Source organism: Apostichopus japonicus, chromosome 8 (assembly GCF_037975245.1).
Source record: "Apostichopus japonicus isolate 1M-3 chromosome 8, ASM3797524v1, whole genome shotgun sequence".
NCBI classification, from domain to species: domain Eukaryota; kingdom Metazoa; phylum Echinodermata; class Holothuroidea; order Aspidochirotida; family Stichopodidae; genus Apostichopus; species Apostichopus japonicus.
Window position 1 is genome coordinate 23,656,043 of NC_092568.1, and position 6,458 is coordinate 23,662,500.

General features: G+C 38.0%; 1 protein-coding gene and 1 long non-coding RNA gene across 4 annotated transcripts in view; one reads left to right on the forward strand and one right to left on the reverse strand.

Annotated features, from left to right (window-relative positions):
• Positions 1-6,458, reverse strand: part of LOC139971143 (creatine transporter-like) — a 76,581-nt gene that overhangs the window by 26,844 nt on the left and 43,279 nt on the right. The window lies entirely within an intron of this gene.
• Positions 1,769-5,807, forward strand: LOC139971149 (uncharacterized). Its single transcript, XR_011794322.1, has 3 exons — positions 1,769-2,107; positions 2,907-3,119; positions 5,051-5,807. It is a non-coding gene; the product is annotated as an uncharacterized lncRNA (long non-coding RNA).

The window sequence follows — 6,458 nt, forward strand, 5'->3', positions numbered from 1 at the left end:
GATATAGTCAGGATATCATGAGTACCGGGTTACCTAATAGACCGACACATTTATCTCTCATCTCTCAGTTAGTTAGTCATCCCACATAACGTTTTAACAAACCAGTATTATTGCGTAATTAGTAACAATAATAAAATCGTTAGAAGCGTTTACCAGTGAGTGGGTGGGTGTAGTACCAGTACATTATTGTTGTTGAGATATTGCATATGGTCTACTACACAAGATAAAGAGATTGAATGCGTTACTCACTAATGCTTGCATGGTTACCACAGTTATGAGGGGGAGATACAATGATGCTATGGAGATATTCATCATTGAAAAGGGGGTAGGATGAGGGGGGGGGGGGGTTGATTCCCAGGTTTATAGCTATTTTATTCTTAGTCCTACGTGTGGCTGTTTAATTATTGCTTTTAATTATTATAATAAGCTGATTGCTGAAATAAGCTGGTTGCTTTTAAATATAGCTATTGATAGCTGGTTGTCATGATCTCAGGTTTGTTCCTTTAGCAGGCCGAGCCTAATGTTTGGATATGGTTGTCAACAATCTGTCCAGCCACGACCAATAAACCAACATCTGTCGCTGTCGTATATCGGTCCTATCTAGTTAGACGAAAATCGACAAGCTGCAGTCTATAACTATATATCACAATCGTACCGTGAGTTGATCAATAATGCGCCCTATATATATATATATATATATATAACTTTTATATATATAACTTTTATATATATAATATAACATATATAACTTCGTTTGCATTCGTTGAAGAATAGATCTTCGGAAACACAATTTCCAAGTTTCCAGTTATATTAAGCATATTAACTTTAGTTTCTAAATCCCTGTTGTTTTTTTTGCTTTTGTTTTTTTGTCCCGTTCGGCCAAACTGCGAGTGGAACCACGAACCTCAATCATCCAGCGCGTCTGTCTTTGATAGTTCCTCCGGCGTGTTGGCAATGCGATCGTGCTTCTCTTGATTCAGAGATATGTCAACAGTTTATATCACGCGCATTGGGACCTACACTGAAAAAATAAACTAGTCAATATTGCCACGGACTAACGTTAAATTAGTCTGTAACGTTAGTCAATGCACACGGACTAGCAAAAATCTTCGTTTCATCGCTGCTTCTTAGTTAGTTTACACTGACTAAGGAAAATATAATCGCAGCTTAGTCGGTGGCGACGGACTAAGGTATTTTAACCCATGGACTAAGAACGATACGGACACCCGATTTACGCCATAATCGTAGCTTAGTCGGTGTCGACAGACTAATGTATTTTAACCCAATTCGATTCACTTCAATTTGGAAACCGAGAGGCAACGGCAGCTTGCTGGGCTTGGCATAGTTTCATACGATCACTCTAAGCAACTTTCAACCGTAAATCACCCAAGAAGGGCTTTAGAAGAATGGAGGTATTAACTGCATCATCGGCCTACCTGTTATTCCTTTAATTTGAAGGTAAAATTAAAGTTAATTGTTAGGCCACTGGCACTAGTACTGTATTATGGTTAGTGTAACGCTACCGTTGTCACGTTGGCGTTTCGCAATACACAAGTGCAATGACAGTGAGTAGCCTATAGGCTTCTACTGGGTACTGCAGTGCATTCTCAACACTAAAGTGTGCATCCTAAACACCAATTAACAATGTGTTATTTGTGTATTGGGCTAGATTGAACAGTGGCACATAATCTTCTTATTTATTCCCAAACAAATGCTGGAACCATAAGGCTCAATAGTTTATTTGAAGTCTACACTCATTTGGTAAAGATTTCCTGTAATTTCCCATGTGAATCTAAATGGGTAGGCTTTGTGATATTGAATAAGCAAGGCTAGACCTTCAAACGTACAGTCACAGTAGGCTGAACAAATTATGTTGGCTAGTCAACGGTATTATATGTTGCGAGCAGTCAGGATGCACGCTTCAGTTCTATTTAACCTTTTCATTTATCATTTTTTAGTATTTAATTTCCGGTCACGCCCAGGAAACAATTGCGACATTCCTTCACGGTCGACTTGCTTACTGTAAGAAGTATTAACCGTTTTTTCTCAGGAAAGCTTGATAGTCTGAAGTTATTATAACATGTGCTTTTAGTATACTGCCAAAAGAGTAAGTTGTTGTATTTGCATTGATATTTTATGTAGAAGTAACGGAAAATTGAGTATGTTTAGTTTGGTCTAATTGCACGTTTTTTTTCTGTCCAATGTAGTGCAGGGTTCACTTGCGCGAATTCAAATTATTCTGTTTATGTATATGTAATATGCATCGATTCTTAGATTATGATGTTTTTTTGACATTTATTTGTAATTCAAGCATATCTGTTTAGTAGCAAAGTTTAAAGGTTAAGATTAATTAGTTTTCTCTTTTTGATCCTAGATTGAATGAAACTCATTGGCGTAAATAATAGATCAGATGATACAGTTTAACGCAGTTGCTAAAACTCTGGGTATTCTCTAGTCTTCGCCGGTCCATTATATACTTTAGTACTACTATTAGACTATATCAAAACGACCGAAGACAAACTTAGTGTAACAAAGTACTGATTCTCCTCTAGCCTAGGTCTAAACAGGCTTGTTATGTGAGCAAGCAAAATAACAACTAAAAAGGATTAGGCCTATAAATAAGTTGGCTCAGTGCATTTCTGTTTCTAAAATTTTTTATTTTTAAAGATCATAAAAACAAACAAAGATTTAGCCCATGTTTTATTATCTCTGTATTCTGGGCATTTGATTCTGGTTGCAATGGTGATGACACTCTCGTTCAAATATTCAGCTTTAAACAGTCTGCTTCAAACTTTGGGATTGTTTTTTGAGACTATAGTGGAAGCAAATCTCACATAACTTTGTGGTGACAACTTTATATATATTTTTTTTCAAATGATGAATACTTTGCTGTTTCTTTCTTCCAGCAGGAATTGAAAAGCCAAATATCTAAGTCAAGGGTGAGCTTTCCTGTGATGTACGACACCAGTGTGGAGGCAACAACAGAAGAGGAGAACTGTTATATATGGCTTAAAGACATGTTTTAAGATGATATATTGGTACCCTTCGCAGAACAAAAGAGTTTATCCAAGAGTCCAAAAAGCAAAGGAACAAGTACCATAGAGAAAAAAGATGGAAGAGTGAGTTTAACTATTGTACCCAACTGTTTAATGATATTTAAGATACTTTTCATAACCTGTTTTAAAAAAAAAACCAGTCTAGTATATCATTTACGTGCAAGCTTCATAAGTTTGGTCAAATTTTCACTGATCTGTAGAGCGGGAGTCCAAAGGGTTTGGTTAGCTGGAAAGGTAACCAATTGCCTGGTACATCACAATGTTCACAATGCATTCCTGTATATGAAACCTAATGACTGGCAAACCGAATGTGGTGGATGTGGCTGGGAGAGCAATTTTAAAGTCACCTAATAGCTAACCTAGAGCAGCTTTCATGGTAACCACATCAAAGTAAGAACAATGTGTCAGGTATGGCCCCAAGAGCAACAAATGGCCATTGCCAGTAATTATTGGTGGTGGGGTACCCCTGTCAGTGATCTATAATTGACCCCTCACGGCTGACCTAGGTCAGCTCATGAGGTAACCACTTGAAACCTACTGGAAAATTTTGGTTAGGACTTCAGATACAAGGGATGGGCATTGCCAGTAAATTTTATTGGTGGGGTACCCCTGCTAGTAGACCCCCAATATGCCCATCCCCTCATTGACCTAGGTGAGCTCATGATTTGACCAGTTGAAACCTACAGGAAAATGATAGGTATCACTTCATATGTAAGGATGGGCATTTCCAGTATTTTATATTGGTGGGCCACCACTGCCAGAGTCCGCCCATCCCTTACATATAGAATCCTGTCAATAATTTTCCAGTAGTTTTCAACTGGTTAAATCATGAGCTGACCTAGATCAATGAGGGGGGGGGGGGGGCTTTTTGGGGGTCTACTGGCAGGGGTACCCCACTAATATAAATTACTGGAAATGCCCATCCCTTACATATATATAGAGTCCTGCCAATCATTTTACAGTATTTTTCAACTGGTTACCTCATGAGCTAATCTAGGTCAATGGGGGATGGGCATTTTGGGGGTCTACTGACAGGGTTACCCCACCAATGTAAATGACTGGAAATGCCCATCCCTTACATATGAAGTGATACCTATCATTTTCCAGTAATTTTTCAACTGGTTATCTCATGAGCTGACCTAAGTCAATGAGGGAATGGGCATTTTGGGGGTCTACTGGCAGGGGTACCCCCCCCCCCAATATAAATTACTGGAAATTCCCATCCCTTACATATGAAGTGATACCATTTTCCAGTAGTTTTCAACTGGTTACATCATGAGCTCATCTAGGTCAATGGGGGATGGGCATTTTGGGGGTCTACTGGCAGGGGTACCCCACCAATAAAAATTACTGGCAATGCCCATCAGTTGTATCTGAAGCCCTAACCAACATTTTCCAGTAGGTTTCAAGTGGTTACCTCATGAGCTGACCTAGGTCAGCCTTGAGGGGTCAATTATAGATCACTGGCAGGGGTACCCCACCACCAATAATTACTGGCAATAGCCATTTGTTGCTCTTGGGGCCATACCTGACATATTGTACTTACTTTGATGTGTTACCATGAAAATTGATCTAGGTTAGCTATCAGGTGACTTTAAAATTGCTCTCCCAGCCACACCCACCACAGTCGGTTTGCCAGTCGTCTGGTTTCATATACAGGAATGCACTGTGAACATTGTGATGTACAAGGCAATTGGTTACCTTCCCAGCTAACCAAACCCTCTGGGATCCTGGTCTATTGGGATCATTATTAACATGATTAACATAATTATTAAGCTTTGAGAAATAACTTGGTGTTATGCTGTGCAAAGCAAATAATAATTTGGTAAAGCTGCTATTCCTGGCTTATAATTTGAGGGACCTAGATTTAAATGTATACCTCCCAATATGTTATAAAATTTTAATGTAAATGTATGTTTATGATAATGTGAGTTATCATGTGCTATATATATCTGTATCTGTGCTTACACGTATATCATATTTTCTGTTCACAGGTCAATAATGGTGCAGATTTTGGCTTCCTGAAGACAAGTGGGAGGCCATTTGTAGTTAAGAGAAACACTCTTTGTTCGTGAAGACTTAACTGGTGTCGATTTGGGGTACCACTTTAAAACGAAAGTCATGAGGAACCCTTGCCCAAGACTCAACTTTGCATTATTGTGCAGTGCTATACTTTTGCGATTCATGTTTGATCCATTAACTTGTCTTAACTTTGTTGGAAAAAAAAAATCAGATTTTCAGATTTTATTTACAGTGATTTCTTCTCTATCTGTCGAAAGTCAGCCTTTTGTAGACATCAGAAGTTTTATCAGAAATAAATACTGCCAACGTACACATTATTTGTGTTTCTTCTGCTCTCTTTTCTTTCAGTGATACTAGTCAGTGAAACTAGTCGGGTTTAATTCTTTCAGTGAATCTAGTCAGTGCAACTAGTCAGTCGATACCGACTAAGAAAGGTTAGTCGGGAGAGGCACCATCCTGACTAATGTAAAACCTGCTGTAAACTAGTCGGTGGCTCATATAAATTAGTCGGTAAAGACCGACTAATGTCACCAACTAATGTAACTGACTAATAAACATTAACCGACTAAAAAATTGTTGATCGACTAAGCTGACGGACTAAGATGACCGACTATGAAATCCAACTGACTAAGGAATAAATTAGTCGGTATAGCAACTGACTAAGGCTATGTTAGTCGGGAGAGGCACCAGATGGACTAACGTTTTGTTAGTCGGTGAACCAATCTAAGTTTTCAGTGTATATAGGACAGCGCCCTGTGAGAAAATGCTGGAGGGCCCCCGTTAGGTTGGTCTTTCCCCCATTGATTTCTGTCAATCTCTCCAGTCTGCGTTTAGGGCCTATACTACATATTCATGACTTCTTAAAATGAGATGCTACTTAACAATTTATAGTAATATAGTTTTGAGTTAATATTTTTACTTTTCTCGAACATAAATAATGTGTTATCTTCTCTTCCCACTCATCTTACCGACGTACTGTTGTTACTCTGCACCAGTTATTTCAACTTATTTGTTCATTATCAATATTTTACGTAGTATTAATCAACTATATATGATCCTTCGTATACACTTGGAATCCTCTTTATACTTTGCGACTTTGTGATTTTCCTTCAGCTCATTACACAATCTCTTCGTTATTGTTGTGGTTGTTTTTCTTTACAAAGTTTGCAGATTCTGTTTGGTGTTCGGATACTTTCCTATTACACTTTCATCATTATACCTATATGTACACATCATTTAATATTTTTGTACAATTTCCTTTTCTTTCTTACAAGCCATACTTGGTTGTATATACGTTTTTATCAAATCATATTGGTTATATGATAATACGTGCTATGTTATTCCTTATCATAAGTTACATATCGACTACCAGCAGATTTG